The sequence below is a fragment of the Arvicola amphibius genome, chromosome 1 (assembly GCF_903992535.2).
Source record: "Arvicola amphibius chromosome 1, mArvAmp1.2, whole genome shotgun sequence".
Lineage (NCBI taxonomy): Eukaryota > Metazoa > Chordata > Mammalia > Rodentia > Cricetidae > Arvicola > Arvicola amphibius.
Genome location: NC_052047.1, coordinates 147210501 through 147231515, shown reverse-complemented (window position 1 = coordinate 147231515; position 21015 = coordinate 147210501). Strand labels below are relative to the sequence as shown.

At 50.4% G+C, this 21015-nt stretch overlaps 1 protein-coding gene and 1 pseudogene across 1 annotated transcript in view; one reads left to right on the top strand and one right to left on the bottom strand.

The window, feature by feature from the left end:
• Nucleotides 1–18812, bottom strand: part of Cpt1a (carnitine palmitoyltransferase 1A) — a 62884-nt gene extending 44072 nt beyond the window's left edge. The window contains exon 1 of the mRNA XM_038336968.1: nt 18721–18812. The gene's annotated coding sequence lies outside the window, so the exon portion shown is untranslated. The remainder of the gene's footprint in view (nt 1–18720) is intronic.
• Nucleotides 12340–12431, top strand: LOC119806079 (annotated as a pseudogene).
• Nucleotides 18813–21015: the final 2203 nt, after the last annotated feature.

Genomic DNA, 21015 nt, shown 5'->3' with positions numbered 1-21015 from the left:
GAAATACCATTATCAAATAAGTTAGGGAGGAGAGGGTTTATTTGGTTACACTTCTACATCACAACATCAAAAGAAGTCCAGACAGGAACTCAATCAGGAAAGGAACCCGGAGGCAGAAGCTGATGCATGGGCCACAGAGGGATGCTGCTTATTGGCTTGATCCCCATGGCTTGCTCGGCCCACCTTCTTATAGAATCCAGGGCCACCAGCCCAGGGATGTTACCATCCACAAGGAGGTGGACACTCCCCCATCAATCACTAATAAGAAAATGCCTTACAGATGGCTCTTATGGAGGCATTTCCTCATTGAGGTTCTTTCCTTTTGGATGACTCTAAACTGGGTTAGAAAGAAACCCATATGCGTATGTTTAAAGTGTATCAAGGATTTATTTAGATAAGAAAGGGGAGAAATACAACCACAAATACAGGATATGGTGAATCCATTTGCAGAGTCCTTGGAAAGCTGGGAACCAATCACGGCTGCCTGACCCGGTCTTTACCAAGAGGTAGAGTGGCCCCCTCCCTCCTTCCTTATGAGAGGTCACTTAAATAGACCAGAAGCACCTTCAGGCTAGATAGCCCAAGGTCATGGGTGGAGCAAATACCCATTACACTTTCCTTTTTGTCTAAATAAAAAGGTTCTAAATTTAATATAAAACTATACAGGGGGCTGGAGAGATGGCTCAGAGGTTAAGAGCACTGGCTGCTCTTCCGGAGGTCCTGAGTTCAATTCCCAGCAACCACATGGTGGCTCACAACCATCTGTACTGAGATCTGGCGCGCTCCTCTGGCGTGCGGGCATACATCGAGGAAGAATGTTATATACATAATAAATAAATAAATAAATCTTTAAAAAAAAAACTATACACAATAAGAACGATTATCACGTATTGTCCAGGAGAAAGGAGGAGTAATAACATAAACAAAAATGGAACTACAACCAACAAGTTGCAAGGTAGGAAACATACTAAATGTCCAGATCAGAGATAAATGACAAATTACAGAGATTACTCCAATAGCTGTCCTATCCTGAAAAATCTGAGCCTAGTACCTGACATGTTCTTAGTGAAGATAAGAGAGAATAGTAACTGTGACTATCTAGTCTTCAACCCCATCAAAGACCTGAGAAGGAAAATAGTATTACCTAAGTAAACAGGAAGTGCAAACAAGCAACTTCCAAAAAATGTAAGAAATAACAGAGACAGTCACTAAACGTTTCTCTGAAACATTGGGGCATCCACTTTCAGCTACAGGCCCAGAATATTTGACAGATCATTTTTAGAGGCAGGAAATTTTGAAAGTCTATTTTACGTTGTCTTGGCAAGGTTCAGCAGTCTGTGTCAAGTTGACATAAAACTAGCTAGGACACATCTCAATGAGGCTGTTATTTTAAAATACTATCTCAGAGGCTGGAAAAATAACTCAGTGATCAAGAGTACTTGCTGTTCTTCCAGAAGACCCAAGTTCAGGTCCCAGCACCCACTTTAAGCAGCTCACAACCACCTATAACTCTGGTTCCAGGATCATACACATATAGTAATAATAAATTAAACTTTTTAAGTGAAAAAAGTAGACAGTTGCTAAGAAATAATACTTGCAGTTGACCTCTGACCTCCATATGCACATGCACACATATGAATGCATATACACATGCATAAATATGAGCATACTATGAACATTCATGAAGAAAGAAAATGAAGAAAGAAAGAAATGTCCTTTCACAGAACACAAATGATGTTTAACACTCAAGCATTTGATGCCACACAACTGGGGGCATCGGGGAGGAATGAGATGGCTTTAGAAGCCCATCCCATCATGGTTCCCACCAGATTCCCTTCAGAACTAACACCACCCTCCAGCACTAAGGAAGTTTGTTTGGTTTTTTTTTTCCAGAAATCATCTAACGTGGCAGAGTAGACACCAAATATCTGCAGACAGCTCAGTCAGGAAAGTGCCGCTGCACAAACATAAAAACCTGAGTTCCAGCTACATTAAAAGCCAGGCATGGTGGAGCACACTTGCGGGAAGGCAAAGACAGGAGGATCCCTTGGGCTCACTGGTCAGCCTGCCTCCTGAGGCATCTGCCCAGGCCAAAGAGAGACCCTGCCTCAAAAACAGTAAGGTGGGTGGTATAAGAAACTATGACAACCAAGGTTGACCTCTTGCCTACATGCACACAAAACACATGAAACATAAATACACACACCACACACACACATGCGTGCACGCACACACTTGCAGATTTCATGGGACCTAGGATTGGGATGGGGAGGGGTGGGCAAAGGTTCTTTGGGAAATCTTGAGAAAGTAGGCAGCAACCACACACAAGTCATTCCTGTTGGTTTTTCTGCACATGTCTGAGATCTACCTACAACTTTTTTTTTTGGGGGGGGGGGTGGGTTGAGACAGGGTTTCTCTGTGTAACAGTCCTGGCTGCTTTGGAGCTCACCTTGTAGACCAGACTGGCCTCAAACTCACAGATTGACCAGGCTGTGTCTCCTAAGTACTGGGATTAAAGGTGTGCGCCACCACCGCCCGGCTTTCCCCACAACTCTTAATGTATCTAATGCAGCTGTGCCAGAACTCTCGTGGGTTCTAAGCAGTGGAGTGCCCCCGCCCCATCCATGTACTACACAGTAGACTCCTGCAGATGAAGTGGAGACAGGAGGATGAAGCAGGCAGCCAGGGAGATAGAAGTCAGCTGCTGCAACTAAAGACCCCACCCCCATCTCACACCCACTTGTAACAGTTTCCTCCAAAACATTCCATCCTGCAGGAGAGCTCCTTGAGCAGGAAGGAAACAACTCACAATACTTTCAGGAAGTCCCTGAAACTGACCAGATGCAGTAGGCTCCTCCCTGCCAGAGTAAGCAATAAAAGCTGAGAGTTCCTCTGAGCTAACAGAACCAAGTTGCTCCCAAGACTCAGAGGAGCCAAGCTACAAAGAAGACTCTGAGACCAGACCAGCTGATTGGAAGAAACAGAAACCACCGAAGCTTACTGGAAGAGGTTTAGACCAACTAAGCCACCTAGAAAGGTCACTCTCCAGCCTGTGAGCTGTCACCCATGCTGGGGTGGGCCTCGGTGATAACAGCTGTTTTTGAGTCATTTCTGCTCCTCAGGTAACACCAATAAAGCCACTGGCCCACCACGTTGGATTTTGGTGATCTGTTGTGGGATCCTGACCTGGGAGAGAATACACCCATGTGTTATGTCTCTCCAGGGAACGTTTTGTTACAGACACTACTCTGAGATCTGACAAGACTGAACTACATCTTCTGGTCAGGCTGAAGGGACTCTAGCTGGCTTGGGCATGGCAAACACGGTGCTGCTGGGCCTTGCCCTTCTCCCCAATTCCCTCTGCCTTGCTAAAATACATTAGGTTACACTTCTAAAGCCAGCCACCAAGGTCTAGTCACATATTTGGCTACTTCTCCTGAGGCTGACTACCAAGGTCCAACTACCAGAAGCCCCCTTGCAGCTTCCCTAATTAACACGCCCAATCAAAACTAAACACCTCGTCCTAACACAGGGTTTCACCTTTGAACTTTATAAACTGTCATCTGCCTATGGGCCACATCTGTCTCCACCCCTATCCAGAGGCAGTTCTTTGTGTGCCCCGTTCTCGTCCTCCGGATAAATACCCCTTCCCCTTCTCCCTCGCCTGCCTCCTGGCTTTGTCTCTTATTTCCTGCCCTTTGTTCCTCTGGTGCAAATAAATCTCCTTTGTGCTAAGAACTTGGTCTTGAGCCGATACCAGTTCCTTCACAGGCTGCAGGCTAGTCCTGCCATCCTCCTCCTGGGCAGGAGACCACACCCACACCTGGCAGACTGCCACCTGCAGCTCCCTACTTTAGAGGTGGGCACAGATGTCTTTGGAAGGCTGTCACCCCAGAAACAGCAGTCACAGAGAGTCCCAACCCAGTCATCATAGCTCTGCTGATCAACTGAGGGGCGGGCAGGGTGTCCCTCCATCATCCCTGGAAACACAACCTTCCTCCTCAGAGGGAAAGTAACTGTAGGCAGGGTGTCTCAGGTGTTGACTTTCAATAGGACATTACTATCCACAATAATCAAGTTACAAATAAATAAATACTAAAAAATTCTAGACCAACAAGATTACTAAATGGGCAAAGGTGCTTGCTGCCAAGCCTTTCTGCTCAAGTTCAATTCCCAGGACCCACATGACAGACTAAGAGAACCAACTCCTGAAGGCTGTCCTCTGACCTCAACTCATGTGCGGGCACACGTGTACTTCTGCGATTTGTTGGGCCATTTTCACACCCTCTGCTGCATAGCTGTGGGGTGGACACCCTTGTGTCCTCCTCACCTCCCGTGTGAAGCCACTGTGGGAGAATAAACACCAAAAGCAAGTCCACCCTCAACAGAGGCTGTAAGGGGACTTGTCTGTGGGACACCTGGCAGAGCCATCCGACATGCCAACAGCCCAAAGCAGTTGTACAGGGATGACCAGACAAGCTGGGAGGATGAAAACCAGCTGGATGCTTGAGGCTAAGGAGTGGCCCATATGCGTCCCAAGGAGGGAAGCAAAACATTTATAAACCCAAGGACCTTGAAGTGTCCCCCAAAGCCCCATAAGCTTGGCCAGAACCTAACCATTCCTCAAATGTTCAAAGTCATAGAACACAGCACATCCAGGTCAGTACAGAACCTGTCTCTGTGCCTGCCCCTGCAATGAACTCACTGCTTGCTGACACAGACCTATGGCTATCTGGCTCTTTTAATTGAGAATACAGCATTGGGGGCTGGAGAGGTGGTTATGAACGCATACATGTGCTTGCTGAGGTCCAGAGTTCTGTTCCCAGCACCCACATCAAACGGCTCAGAACTGTGTGTAACTCTGGCTCCAGGGAGAACAGACACCTCTGGACTGGGGGACACCTCCATTCACATGCACATAATCACACACACACACAATTTAAAAGGATAAGAATAAATATCTAAAAAATAGGACTACATCAAAGGGGTGGAGAGAAGGCTCAGAAGTTAAGGGTATATACCGTTCTTGAAGAGGACCCAAGTTGTGTGGCTCATTCCAACTCCAGGGGATCCAATGCCATCTTCTAGGTTCCAAGGGCACTGCATGCACATGACACACATGCAGACATTCATGCACACAGGACATTGCTGTCACACATCTTCCCTGGAACTCTGGGCTTCTCTTTCACATTCATGTCTGAACAGCCACAGGCGGCTACCTACTACCATGTGTGTGTGTGTGTGTGTGTGTGTGTGTATACACACTATGTGTGTATGTATACCGTGCGTATACCATGTATGTGCATACCATGTGTTTGTGTGTCTGTATACTGTGTGTATATATATACGTGTGTATGTGTGTATACCGTGTGTATGTATATACCGTGTGTGTATATACCGTGTGTGTGTGTGTGTGTATTTGTACATGCAAGAATTCATGTACAAGAGGTTCACAAACATTGCCATACTGACCCTTGTGTCCCCACCCCAGCTCCCAGGAGCCTAGCTGCTCCCCTGCTGCACCCTGGCCTCATAAGGAAGTGAGCTTAAGCTCTCGGCCTATCAGGAGCCCTTCCTCTTCTTTCTCTTGGAATGCTTCCTGTCTCAGAGGCTAGGCTTGGGGACTGGCCTCTCCCTGACTGACCCACCCCTTAGCCTCTCCCCTCATCTCCTTCACCAGGTGTGTTCAGCTTTGACGTCCCTCTGCCAATAGAAAGCCAATCTGTTCCTCAGATGGCTCTCTGCCTGGTTACTAAAGACACCAACTACCCTGACTCCTGTTCTCCCTTCCCAGAAGCCCTTCCAGTGGTCACACCCTGCCTAGCCCGGGTCCTAAGGCTGTGTCCTTGTGTCTGTGCACCTGGGAACCCTGACGTACTAGAATGGCCCTCAGGGTCAGCTGGCCCAGCCATTCTATCTGGCAGGCCAGCTGTGCCTGGACATAGGCCACCGGCATTGGACAGCCTCCTCCTCCCTTCCAAAGGCTGTTGCAAAGAGGGCATGGCAGGCCTCCATGGTGGCTGGAGGGCTCTGCCAGGCTCCATACAGTGTGCACTAAAACACGGATTTCCCAGTACTAGACCACACTTCCAGTTCCTTCCCACCTCAGGTCACCAGTGGCTCAAGCCTGGCCTACCACATTATCTGCTATGGCCTCTAGCCCCTGACCTCTGACTCCACTGATAGGAGGGTCTTCTTCGGCTCTCTGTACCTTGGGAGCCAGCCAGACCCCATCCCTAATCAGAGCTCTACAACCTGCGCTGGCTTCAAGGCCAGAAATACAGACTGAACTTAAAGAGGCCTGTCAGCCCACCAGCGCCCCTCAGCCCACACCCTTCCTTTCCAGGGCACAGACCCAGCCTTTCATTGCCCCTCCCAATTCTCTAGTGTCTACAGTCACTCCCAGAGCTGTCCCAAATGCCCCGTGAAGCTCTGCTTTACATGTTCTCACACACACACACACACACACACACACACACACACACACACGGGAACATACAAACACTTGGCCCGCAGGGGGCTGCTCTAACCCATCACAGCCCAGGGTGGAGAGCTAGTGTCCCTGGACACAAGGTCTACACACAGGACCACAGTTCAAAGAGGACCACAGGAACATATACTGGGAAGGAAGGCATGAGAGAAAAATATATGGATGGAAGGAAAGAGGGCTAGGACCTCCCCTCTGTCACTCACTGTCCCTCCCAAGCTGTTCAACAAAAACAATTCGTTTCTAAACCAGGCTGGCCTTGAACTTGTGACTGTCCTCTGGGGTCACAGTATCTGCCACCACACCTAGCATTAGCCTTTGAACTTGAATTCTAAACTGGGGGGGAGTTAAATGCAACACACCCTCTAGGTAAACACACTGACTGCTCCACCCCAGAAACAGGTCTGGCGAGTACAAAGTAAAGTCCCCTCAGGGACTGTTCCTAACACAAGGTGGCTTTTTGCCCTGTGTCCTCAAACTGGTTCAGGGCCAAACCGCAGGTGGCTGCTGTGGCAAGAACCCCCCCAGGTGCCAGGAAGATGTTCAGAGATGCATCCACCATGCCAAAAGCAAAAAATCCTGATGGTAGAGGGCTAGGTTGTGGTATCTGGTGTCAGTATTTCTGAGTAGTGGGTGTCGAGGCCTGGATCTTGCCCCTACCCCAAGTGGCAGTGTTATTGTGGTGACTGCCACACCCACATCCCACCTGCCAACCTCCTTGCCTGGGAACATGGAGGTGCCCCCACACTCAGGCCCAACACCATGTATGTACCAGCCCCACTGCTGGGGAGGGACCCCTAAGGAGGGCTGCAGCAGGGTACTAAGTCCCTTACTGTAATTTGCTACTGGCACACCAAAATGCAGGATGCCAGCAATAAAAACCACCAACCTCGCATATCAGGTCTGCTGTGTATCTGTCCCCGAGCTTGCAATTCTGTACCTCCATCTGCACTAGACCCAGTGGCTCTACCATTTACCCACTACTGAGTGTTCTCGGAGTGTGTGTGACTGTGTGTGTGCAACCTCGGGTATTGTTCCTTAGGGGCTGTTGCACACTGTTGTTTTCTCACCAGCCTGGGGCTTCACTGATTGGGCTAGGCTGGCTGATGGCAAGCCCCAGAGATGCTCCTGCGTCTACCCCTCCAAAGCTGGGATTACAAGCATGCACTACCATGCCTGATCTTTCTCAGGTCCTTATGCTTGCAAGGCAAGCGCTTTACTGACTGATCCATCTCCTCAACCCTTCTTGGGTCATTCCCATTCTCACCTTTCATCACACTTAGCTAAATACACACCTCCAACAGGGCCCAGTTTTGGCCAGCTACTGACTCCACATTCCCAAAGCCTCAGCAATGCCTCAGGACATACTGGGTCACTCACCCGTGCTTCCTGGCAGAGGGCGTCCCTTCTCAAGCTGTGTTTAATCATCCCCCAAGACGCTGAAAGCTATCAGAGACACCAATCTTACTTGATGTTCTTGATTGAATCCTGAGGACCCTGCAGACGGCATCTCACCTGCTACTGACAAACTGTCTTCATTCTCAAAGTTTTATTATTACGTGAGTGTGTGTGTGCGCACGATGGATGTGTGTGTGTGGAGGTCAGAGGACAACTCCGTGTCTCTTCTCTGCTCTTACATGTATGTGGGATCTGGGGTTGATGTCACCAGGCATGCACAGCAAGCCCTTCTCCCACTGAGGCGTCTTGCTGACTTAAGCCTGTCTTCACTTCAATAACATGGCTTGGAGTGGCACTCCAGTCCTTGGCTAAATAAATGACTCTGTGCTTTGCTAGTGGGATGTGCCCACTGGGCTCACTCTCTCCATTGCCAACCCCTCTACAACAAAAGCATTTCACCTCTGAGGTCAGCACACGAGCCCTAACACTGGCCATGCCACCAAGCTGCCACCCCTGAGAAAAAAAAACCCACTTCCCGTCCCAGACCAGGCCCTCCTAGCATCCCCGTCTCCCCGTAGTTCCCCGCGGCTGCAGGGTTTAGGCAGGCAGCCAGCTAAGAAAGGAGGGGAAAGTTCATGAGAGGCCCAGCACACCGCCAGAAACTGGCACATGCCAGAGAAACTGCAATGTGGAAACTGTGTTCATCATATAAATCAAACAGGAAGACTTACACAGGGATGACAGGCTTCCGAGCAACTGAATTATGCAAATAGGTTCTGTGCTCCAGGGAGTACTTCAACATGGCTCTGCAGCACACAGATGCGGAGCCAGATAGGTTGGTAGACAGGTAGAAAGGACAACACACAGGGCGGTGGCTCACAGTTCACCAGCAGAGATGGCATCCTCGTTTCATGTTTTCCATGGCAAAGAAAATGTGAGATACCCATTCGCCCAACTACCTGGCACACACCAAACAATGCCTATTTTGTGTGTGTTCATGTGTGTGCACACATGTCCAAACTGGTGTCTATCATTCTCCACCTTACTGGTTGAGACGGGGTCTCTCACTGAACCCAGAGAGCACTAATTTGGTCAGGCTGGCTAGTCAGTGAGCCCCAGGGACCTTCCTGTCTCTGTGTCTCCAGTGTTGGGATTACAGATGTGCACCATTGTTCCTGGCTTTTTATGTGGGTACTGGGGATCAGAACTCAGCAAGCGCTTTACTGACTGAGCCATAGCCTCAGCCTCTGTCTTTTCTGTTGTTTTATTTGTTTGTTTGGTTGTTTTGACAGGGTCTGGGTAGCCCTGCCTGGCCTGGAGATGAACTTTTCTCTGCCTACCAAGTAGGATTAAAGGCATGGACCCTAACACCAGGCTCCCTGATATATTTTTTAATTAATTTGTTTTACTGCTATCCACTCATCAAAATCTAACTAACTCTAGGAAATGAACCCGTGAGGTCCCCATTCACTAATGAGGAAAACAAGACTTAGACAGCAGAAGCTCACTTAAGGTCACAGCCAGCCAACAGCAGAGCAGGAATCTAGTCCAGGTCCGGTGCCAACGGGCATGTCCTTACTTACCAAGGTACAGTGATGACAGCAAAGACCAGTTTAAGATTCCTGCCATTGCAACACACATTGACTTAGGTCACTGTTGTAGCCAAAATGATAGGTGGCAGCCAGCAGGAAAACTCACTTATTACAAACAGGCTAACTCTCAGTATGGCTTAGCTGCCCACCAGAATTTCCTAATTCACCGGACACGCAAGTGCAAGCTCTGCCTCCAGCTCTAATCCCTCACCAGCTGTCCATCTCACCTAGCAGTAAACAACTGCTGGAAATCCTCAGAGAAAGGGTTACCCACAGGAAGAGACAGCTTAGCAGGATTCCAGGTCTAGGAACATGGCAGGCATCCCTCACCAGGAACAACACCAGGCTGATGAGCCCTGAGCCTTGCCCCTGGAAGGCCCCAGAGATCTGCCAATAGGGTCTCTTATCACCCACAACTCATGGGAATGCTCTGTTCTACTAAACAGATATGGCTCCAATTTAGGCTGAGCGTGGTGGCGCACGCCTTTAATCCCAGCACTCAGGAGGCAGAGGCAGGCGGATCTCTGGGAGTTTGAGGCCAGCCTGGGCTACAGAGTGAGTTCTAGGACAGTCATCAGGGCTATACAGAGAAACTGCCTCAGAAAGGCTGGAGGGTAACTGAAGATAACACTGGCTGTGGGAGTACATGCCTCTGGAGTACACGCCTCTGGAGTACACGCCTCTGGAGCACATGCACATGTGAAATGCACACACACATCAAAAATAAAAAGGACTTAAAAACCTCATATGGCTGATATATCCAGAGGAAGTGACTTAGAATGAATGGGACTTGTGCAACTTGTGCTTCCGGCGGGTCTGGGGCACAAGGAAAGCCAAGGAATGTCTCAGTACATTTCAGTGGCCATAACAGAAGAGCCGATTTACAACTTATAAAGATTTACACGCCTCACAGTTCCTGAGGCCGGGGAGTTCAGCACAACTCCCTCCTGGTAAGGGCCTTATGCTACGTCCTCTGATGGAAGAAGCCATTGGTCTGGTGGGGGCCTGGACAAGAGTGGAAATGAGCACTTGCAGAAGAGACTGCAGGGCCCAAGGCACCGACTTGGTGCGCCTTAGGAGACGGGATTCCAGCTCCGGACCAAGAGACCAAGACACTAGCTCCCCCACCCACCCACCCGAGACTCCACCTTGCAAACTCAGTCACTCTGGCTACCAGATTTCGACAGCTTTTTTCCCTTGGGGCACGTGTGGTCGAAGATGAACCACAGCAAGGGGCCTCACTGGAAAAAGCTGTACCCTGAATTCATGGCTGAACATTCCTGTCTGCAAGCTCTAAACCGGCCACAGGTGTCGTCCCACAGTAAGACACTGATATCACCATGTGTCACTCACATTGACGGGCTGGACTCAGCTATTCAGGTCAGGTTAGGAAACGAATTTTGGGTTATGGCCATGACATTTTGAATGCTCTAATCTCAAAATCTAAGCAGTGTCAGGCCTGGTTAGAATTTGGATAGTAAAAAAGTAAATTCTCAGTCATTATCCAATCTACATCTCTCAAAAAATAAGCCAACAGGACTCTCATCTGTCACACACTGCGATAATTCAAGCTGAACATGATGAACACTTCTAACTCCAGCACTTGGGAGGTGAAGGCAAGAGGATCATAAATTCAAAGGCATCCTTGGCCACACGTGCAGCCTAGGCTACATGAGACACTGTCACAATAAAATAAATTGACAGATAGGCGGGCGGGCAGGCGGGCGGGCGGGCAGGTGGGCGGGCAGATAGAATAATAAAGGAAACCAATGAGATGGTTCAGCAGGAGAAACCAAACAACATGAGTTCAGTCCTCAAGAGACCCACACAGGAGAGGGAGGGAACCAATTACCCCAAACTGTCCTCTGACCTACAGGTGACACAGAAGTGCACACATGCACATGCAAACATGCACATACATGTGCACACCTGACCCACCACAAAAACCAGTTAAACTTGTTTAATAACAAGGGAAACACATGTTGACAAGGCTAACAGTACAGCCCATCTGATCTGATACATAGCACCTAGATCCAATCTTGTCAGCACAGACGCCGCATGAGCTCTGACCACCAGAGAGGAGAGTGCATCTATCAGCTCAAGGAGCTCAGAACCTCTCCTCATACCAAGATACTGTATGTATCCCACAAATGTTCCATAATCTCTGGGGTTGCTCTGTACATCCCATGCATGTTCGTCACCTCAGCACCCTGATATTTGCAATACAAGCAATGCATAACACAGCGACAATCAAAACACCTGTCTAGCAGCAATCCCAGCAAATCCCAGCATCTAGAAGCTGTATTTACAAATGTCCCGATTTACAGGGGTAGGGCTCACATGCCACGGGCTACCTCCAGGTAAAAAAAAATGCTGTTAGATGGGGCTGGAGACATGGCTTAGGGGTAAGGATCTGTGCTGCTTGCAGAAGACCCGAGCTCAGTTTCCAGCATCCACACGGGTTACCTCACACCCCGAATTCCAGCTCTAGTGCAGTCTACGTTCTCTTTGGACTCAGGGGCCACCGCCCTCAAGTGGTTCCCACACACACAAATACATAACTAAAATTAATCTTTTTTCTAAAGGCAACTTCTCACTATGTAGCCCTGGTTGGCTTCGAACTCACAGAGTTCCACCTTCCTTTGCCTATAGTCCTGAGATTACAGCATGTGCTACCACCTCCAACAAGAAAAATCTCAAAAAAAAAAAAAATACTGCAAACAGCAGTGGGCCTCACAGCAACCCTCCGTGCTCAGATGTGTCTTGTCTCGCTTCCTTCCGAGTGCCGCTCCTCTTCTGTGCTCAAGCCTATACTTAAGTACCTTCACTGACTCCAGCTCTACGTCATTAAGAACGGAGGGGCTGTCACACAATGGCTGCAGATAGCAGCCCTCTGGGTAGCTGAAGAAGCCTGTCATGTGTATATGTTGCCCTAAGGGATCCTGGAGGTGGGTTTTTTTGTGGACAGTCATGCCTCTGATGTCCCTAACCTCAGCTCCAGAGAGGTATGTGGTGCCTTTGAGAAATCCCCAGGGCACAGTGGCTGGGGTTCACACTTCCCAGGTCAGCACGTGCATGCTCATCAAGCCATAGAGTAGAGAGGTGTGACGGAGGTCCTTTGAGGGGCCAAGTTCCAAGTTCCCTGGCCCCCAGAGGATCCACCTCTCAAAGAAGTGGGGCTTCAAATTTAATGCAGACGGACTGAAGACATTGAAGCTGAGGAGTGGCTCATCCCTGATGGCTCAGGGTGCAAACGTATCATCAACTGTGGTCCCCTGGACCTGCACTCCTGAGGGCTTCCCCTGTGCTGAATTCCACCCCCCCCCCAACAAACCTCGCAACCAGCCTCAAAAAAAGAGCGGGGGGTGGGGGGAATAAGACATGTTGAGTCAATCCAATCTACTGAATGCTGTACCTTAGCACTACAATGACCTGTGAAGGGCCTGTGGTCCTTCTCGCAATCATGGGGTCGTACTAATCACCCAGGGTCACAGAGAAGATGGCATTCCACTTCATCAGCCCCAGGAAAAGATCCAAATTTAGCCTCTTAAGTTCACTTTCTACGGGATGCATAATGTTCTCACTTCGGGGCCAAGGCTGGGGGAGTGCACGCTGCTCCTCAGATGACCCGAGCTTGGCTTCCAGTCCTCACAGAATGCATCTTACAAGTATCTGTCTCCAGTCCCAGGGGAGCCAATGTCTCCAGAGACACCAGCACTCATAAGTTTAAAAAGTAAAATAAAAATTAAAAACCTATTATGTGTCGTGGTGTACTTTAATCTAATCCTAGCACTGGGGGCACAAAGGCAGGTGGATCTTTGTGAATTCCAAGACTGGCACGGCCTACGTAGGACTACCAGGCCAGGTAGGACTACAAAGCATGATCCTGTCTCAAAAACAAAATAGAAGAAATCCTTTCTTCTTTTTTAAGCGTCAGAAAGTTCGAGATTGTCCACAGGACACACTCTTAGAAGACAAAGCTGCGTCAAACTTAGAGACCTGCCTGCCTGCGCCACCCAAGTGCTGAGACTGAGGTCTAACTCCTTATTGGAATCTCCTGGAAGTCGGGGGACGCAGGAGAGCAGGCATCAGTGCTGCCTTCCTACAGAGGAAATGAACACCCAGGCGTGCTCACATCTCGTCCCAGTCAAGTCTCGGTCCGCACGTATGACGTGACAGTCACCACTAAGGGCCATGCTCAGAAAATGGCTACAACACAGATGTGGGTTCACTTCCAGCTCTGTCTCTCATGAACAGACATTACCCTCTCATACACTGTTTATTTACACAAAGCCACACAGCACTCCAGCTCCCGTGCACTGAAGGATGCCCATATGCAGCCTAGTGCCGCTTGATCGGTCAACACAAATCCTTCAAGGAAGTGACCGTCCTCGCTCTTCCCCCCACCCCACCTATGCCAACGCCTCAGCCTCTCTTCTGACTGACTTGACTAACCTGGACAGTTCATTCATTTCTTTTCAGATACCTTCACTGGCCCACAGGACACAATGAATGAGTTGTGCTCAACAAATTGGGAAGTGGACCTTCCTCAGAGCACGCAGGGGCCGCTGCTGGGAAGCTAGGGGTGAATGCGTTAATAAACCAATCAGTTTCATAGAGGATCAGTTCCACATCAGCCAGACAGCCTGGTCTACAGAGTGAGTTTCAGGCTAGCCAGGACTACACAGACTCCGTTTCAAGGTGGGTAGAGGTGTGGGGAGTTACTCAATGTCCTTTCAGGGCATCATAACAAGTTGTGTTGAATTCTCTATTCGTGGCTTTACCCAAAGCCAAGGGAACCCTAAAGGGAGCCAGTACAGATGGGCGTGAATGAAGTCACTGCAGCTAGTGGCCTGGTGGGTGGTAGGATGCTGGATCAGGTGCAGAACAGCATGGAGGAAGTGCACTAAGGCAGGGGCCCCACCACTTCCTCTGACTCCTGCCTCCCAGGCATGGACTTCTAGGGGTACGACCTGTGAAACTCCCAAAGGACCCCCACCGCCAGGCGGTGGTGGCGCACGCCTTTAATTCCAGCACTCGGGAGGCAGAGGCAGGCGGATCTCTGCGAGTTCGAGACCAGCCTGGTCTACAAGAGCTAGTTCCAGGACAGGCTCCAAAGCCACAGAGAAACCCTGTCTCGAAAAACCAAAAAAAAAAAAAAACAAAAAAACACCAAAGGACCCCCCACCCTCTTAAGATAATATCAATAGCTGAGTCAGTCCAGTGGAGAAAAGTGTCCCAACCTCTGTCCTTTCCCCTCAGTAAGTACCTGCATGGCTGCTCGGGGTCAGGGTCAAGAAGACAGCAGGGAGAGCTAATTCTGGGGTGACTTAAACGGAAGTAACAGACAGCTCCAGTCACACTTAGACAAGGGGACAGAGAGTCGAGACGACTCCTGTGTTCCTAAGGGTCACAAGCCACCAACACCATGTACAACATAGTATTTTGTTCCTAAGGGTCACAAGCCACCAGCACCAGTGTACAACATAGTATTTTTTTTTATTTCCTTGTTTTTAGAGACAGGGTCTTATGATGTCCAGGCTAGCCCCAAATTGGGTATGTCACTGAGGCTGATCTTAAACTCCTAATTTCCTGCCTCCACCTCCCAGGAGCTGGGCTTATAGGCATGGACAACTCAACCTGGCTCTGCTATTTTGGGTTTGTTTGTTTTCATTTTATTTTTTGAGAGAAGGTCTCTCAATATAACCCTAGAATTCAAGGCAATCTTCCTGCCTCAGCACCTACTGGGATTACGGATGTTTTCAACCATGCCAAACTTCCACCTTATCTAAATGGGTCTGTGTGCAACATGGGTTGCCACTCCTCAGAGGTAAGGGCAGCAGCCACTGTGTTTCCCAACCTTCCAAGTGGCAGTTACCCAGGTGTTGGGCCCCTCAACAGGCAGCATGCTTTCTGTTATTAACTTCGGGAAAACATCCCTGAAGGTCAGAACAACTCACACAAAAAGGGCAAAGGTGGGCACTTCCCAGAGCTGCCACGTTACCTAAACAAGGCAAAGCTGGCCTTAGCCCAGGGCCTGCGGGGACCCGATGTCTGCTGCAATATTTGTATGGGGTTCAAGGTGAAGGGTACAAAAGGCAACATTTAAAGTCAACAAGTGGAACTTACTCCTGTGTTAGGTAAGAAATTAAGAACAGAACAGAACAAAACAACAAAAACTCTGCATAGCCTAGATTTGGCTTAGAGACAAGTTCTTGTGTATCCCACTCAGGACTCCAACGCCCTGGTAGTGTAGCTGGCCGTAAACCCTGCTCTCCTCTATCCCCCTTGCAAGTGCTAGATGGTGGGTGTACAGGCATACACCATCACAGTCCCAAAGAAACTGCGCACAGCGGGGGGTCTCGGCACCTGCTACCAAGTAGGTAGGTGATCACACGGCATTCCTATTTCCGCCTTTTTAACTCTGCACAATATGCTGGCATTGTATCTTACTTAAAATGTGTATCCCATTTACTTATGGCAGTAGAGCATACGTACATACATACATACATACATATACATACACACCACACACACACTACAGAACGTGTGCGGAAGTTAGGATAATTTTCACCTTGCAAGTTCAGAGATCGAATTGACTCAGGTCGTTAGGTTTGGCAGCAGGCTCATTTTCCTGACAACAAAAGTTCTTGCAATAAAAGCTTAAATTGGCATTAATTCAAGAGTGTGCAGTAATCCTTTTCTCAGCCTGGTAGGCGCGCCTCCAGCTTAACTCCCCTCCCCTTCTTCCCTGAGCTGGGGGTGGATCTTTGTACGTTCCCAGGCCATCCTTGAAATCCCGTGTTCAAGCGACCCTCCCTCCTTAGGGGACTGGACTTCTGCTAAACACACATTAAAACGATTCACCTTGGACTACCATTTATTCTAACTTAATTCAGTGCAGGCTTCCACCAGCTGCAGGACTTTGGCCTACCCGTCAACATCTATGCAGGGTGACTAAACATATTTTCCGACAAAACAAAACCTGCAAACGGTCAAAGTACAGGGGCGTCCCGGGCCTCCGGGCGCCTGGAGACCAAGCCTGCCAGTTCAAGGCGCTGGGGAAGGGAAGGGCACAACAACCGCGGCTTCCCGCCCCGCCCCTTCCCCCCCCCCACACCGCGGCGAGGTCACGTGGCGGCTGAGAAAAGTAGGGGAAAGGTTACGAGAGCCCCGCCCCCGTGCCGGCGCGTCCGGGGCGCTCGGATCCTGTTCCACCGGCCGAGCCCACGCAGGCCTTCCGGAGCTAGCAGGCGCCCTCCGCCCTGGGAATCACCGACCAGTTTTGTCCGACGACAGATGTCGCTTGCAACAAAACAGTCTGAAAACACTGTGCCTCCAAGGGTTTCACTGAGAAACCCAAGCCAAAAAAAAAAAAAAAAAAATTGTAAAACTTACATTGCTTTTATGAATGGGTAAAATAGGCAAGAGGAATCAGGTTGAGTAACCTCCAACCAGCGCCCCAAAATCCCGGGAGAACCAGGCCTGCCCGTTCGGTGACCACTGGGTCCTGGCCAAGCCCAGCGGCGGCGGCGGGAGGGAGGCGTTTCTCTCCCTCATCTGCAGTCAGGTGGCTTTCTAGCTCAAACTCGAAAGGTTTTGTCTTGTGCAAGTAGTCGCTTCGGCCAATTTTGATACAAAACCTGACCCGGGTTTGATTCCAGAGACCGTTAAGACTAAGAAGGAGTTCAAAGCCGGGCGTGGTGGTACACGCCTGAAATCACAGCACTTGGGAGGGGGGCGTGTGCAGGAAGGAGAACGGGGGTTTGAGGCCAGACCCCCATCTCAAAAAAAAGTAATAGATAAAGAAAAATATTCAAGTATAAGGTTAAGTCTAGCAAGGTGTCGTAGTTAAATCACATAACAAAAGGTCTCTTGATGCTGTGACAAAGCCAGGCCAGTGAGACGCTGAATGCAGCTGTGCTACCTACTGTCCTGCACTGTCCCCTGCACCACAGTCAGATTTATGTCCTCACTGAGCTCAGTCGACTGACTGGAAAGGTAGGGGGAGGGAATGTATGCTTGCTGGCACAAATAAAGGCCAAAGCTGTATTTTACTCATTTGGCTTGTGGTTTTGACAGAGATAAACACGCTTGAATATCAGGAATGACCAGAAACCAGACGCCTGTGCGAGAAAATGCTGTAACTCAATACGTTCCGAAAGGCTTCTAAACTCACTTTCATTTTATTTACAAACTTCCAGAGTTAGCAGTTCCCAACTAAAATGTGTCCTTGAACAACTATTTGAATGCACGGAGCAGAAAGGAGCTGAGAGAGTCGGCCTGGAGTTCAGAGTACTCAGCTTGATCTATATCCAGCCTGGTTCACACTAAGAACTTTTTAACTCCTTCAAAATTGAGCATCCATCTGTTTTCTGTGGCATTAAAGAAAGCCAGGCTCGGATTCACAATATGAAGACGAAGAAAAACGAAAGGAATCAGCTGTTAGAACACAGCCAAGCGGTTCTAGGGGCTGCCCAGACCTCACCGTCGGGCTGTCCCTAGCCAAGATCGCTCAGGAGGGTCACGTGACACCCCCCCCACCTCCCGGCTCCGGTCCCTGCGCGACCTTGGGCAATCTCTGGGCACCCACCTGCCCTTGAACCCCGCGCTAAACAGAGTATGAGGGGTGCTCAACACTTGAGTCCCAGTGCCAAGGGCGTGTCCCGACTTCTGCACTGCGGGGACCCGAGCGGGGAGGGGGCGCCGGCCACCTGCCAAATTCCTAGGCCGAGCATCCTTCCTGCTTCCGCGCCCGATCCTCGAGGACCCCCGGGAACAATCCACCTGCAGAGTGGCGAGTGGGATGGGACTAGGAAAGAGCTTGGCGTCCACACTTGCTCCAAGCCACCCGCGGAGTGGGGAGTGGGATGGGACGGAAAGGGATTTGACGTCCATACTGGACAGGGACCAAGGAGTCATGCCTAATTCAGGGTGCACTGAAGACCCCAAACCCATGCGCAGAGTCTCCACGGTGGAGACCGTGGAGAGGGACACGAGGAGCCGAGGCCCCGCGCGTCCCTGGCGAAGGCATCCTGCCCAGTCCGGGGACCAAGCATCCTTTCTCCCACTCCGGGATCCCTAGACCGGTCACTTCGCGGGGGAGGGGGTGTCCTCTGCCTCTCCAACGCGCAGCTCCCGCGAACCCCGTGGGCACAGTCTGTATCCCCCTCCGCGCTCCCATAGGTGACACCCGCGCCCGGTCCAGGGCGGTGCCACATCGCTACCCAAGCGCTGCCTTACCGAGTCTGCGGACGCCGGCAGCGGAATGAGCGAGCGGAGTCCGGGCCGGGGCGGGCGAGGCCAAGCGTACGGACGCGCGCCGCGGGTGATTGGCTGAGCTGGGCCGGGCTGCGGCGCGGGCGGGACGGGGCGGGGCCTGGACGGGGCGGGGCTACGGGGAGGAGTCCAGTGAGGAAACTGAGGCTAGCACCCGCGGTTGCCCGCAATAGTCCTAGGACAACATTCCTCTCACCCATGAAGCCCTGTTTCTTCTTCTGCAAAAGGGGCTAACTCATTAGATAGGGCCATGCCTATAAATGTTCTTTGCATCACGCCTGGTTTACACTCGCGGCATATATGCATCGGCATATGAATTTCTCTACACGCCTGCAGTTCATGCCCCGGACTTTTTTTTTTTGTTTTGTTTTACCCACCAAACAAACAAAAACAAGACAGGAGCTTGGCGGGGAATAGTTTGCCATCGCGGAGTGAAGAAGCCCAAGTCCTAAGCCTGAGTGACAGATGTTTCTCATCCTAGAGCAGATTGGATCCAGAGGCCAACACACTCATAGGTTACCTGGAATAAAATCATCTGGGTTAAAAAAAAAAATCTCATCTGTGGGACAATTAGGGTCTGGGCTTACGGTGTGGTGCATGCCTGTCTAGTGTAAGGTCCTCGATTTTCAGCAGCAAAAAGCAATAGAATTACTCTTTGGACACCTACAACTAATAGGTGCAGGGCCAGAAGTGATTGGAACCTGGTGCGGAGTGGCCTCTGCGGAGGGACCGCCTGGCAGCACTCAGGGGGCGAAGGTTGCAGGGTGCGCTGCGGGGGGGAGAAGTCGGGCCAACCCCAGCAGGGAGCTCTACCCGCTAGGTGGGACGCCCTCCCAGGCTGCAGATCCAGACCCCGCATATAGCAACCGCTCTATAAATGCACCGAAGAAGGAAGATTGAAGGGAAGCACGCCTGGTCATGGAAGACTGATTTGCCTCCATCTTTCCCTGTGTTACCACGGAAAGGTTCAGCAGAGAAAATGAAAGTTCCCCTTTGATCCCGCCCCCAACTATGGTTAACCGTTGCTGTGTCTCAGCGCGCCCCCATCCCCATTGTTTTAAAAGTCCTGGAGATTGTTGTGTGTAACTTTACGGGTTTTGATTAGTTTATGTAAAGTGACTCGGAGCTAATCGGGGTATTCCATTTGGCTGCACAGTTCTGCTGTGACTTAACTGAACCGGCCTCCAAAGGACATTTCGGGACACCCCACACCCACATGCCATGGGCCTTCTTAAGCACCCTTCTCTGAACACCTGTTTTTGGGCGTGAAAGCAGATGCCAAGTGTGACATGTGGGGGGCACCTACCGAGGTGCTATCTGGAAACACTTTCTTCCGTCCACCTGGCCTAAAGTGGTGAAGGGGGAAGAACTTATTTTCTTTGGCATTATTATCACTATCATTATAGCTGTTGAGGCTTGCCTGGAGAAGGCGCTCTTCTCCGCCCTAGAAAGCAGGTGTCTAGGCCCTGCACTGCTATCTGCTGCATCTGCCCTGGTGGCTCTAGACACCTCCTGCCTGCTCCCTTCTTAAAGCTCCTTTACCGCGCACAGACAGTCACACTCACCTTAAATGCCCTTCCTCCTCTCCCTAGAACCCCAGCGCTAACCGGTCCCCTCCCCAAGGACACTTCCTCCCTTTTCGGCGTCCTGCTTTGCGTCTGTCTGGATTGGCCCTGTGCCCTGTCTGTCCGGAAAGCTCTGCGGCCTTGACCGTGGGCCCCGGTGCCACCTGCAGGCCGGGCGGGGCAGAAACAGGGGCGGGGACTTCGTCAGTAGGAGCGCCTAGGCGCCTCTTATTTCGTGTACCTGTGCCCTGGGGAGGTACGGTAATGAGTCAGAACCGCCTGCAACTGGTTTATGCTATGGGAACCTCCTTTTCCTTTTCCTCTGTCCCCACTATGACTCTGCTCTAGGGACTGTAGTTCCCGAGGTGGCTATTAATAAAGAGCTTAAAGAATACCCCACCCCCACGTGCGCGCGCCCCAGGGGAAAGCTTCGGCCCTAACCTAAACTCCCTGAGCGCTGAAAATATCTCAGGAACTGGCCCCAAAGCTAGAATAACTTTTCTCAAGCTCTTCTGGTTATGTTCCACATTCTTTCTCAGTTTTAATCACTTAGACTATGCCAGCTGTCCAGGACAGACGTTTGCCCTTTGTGGTGGCTCGCATCTATAATCCCAGCACTTGGGAGACTGAGACGGGAGAATCACGTATTAATTGGAGGTCAGCCTGGGCTGCAGCATGAACCTGTGGAAAACAA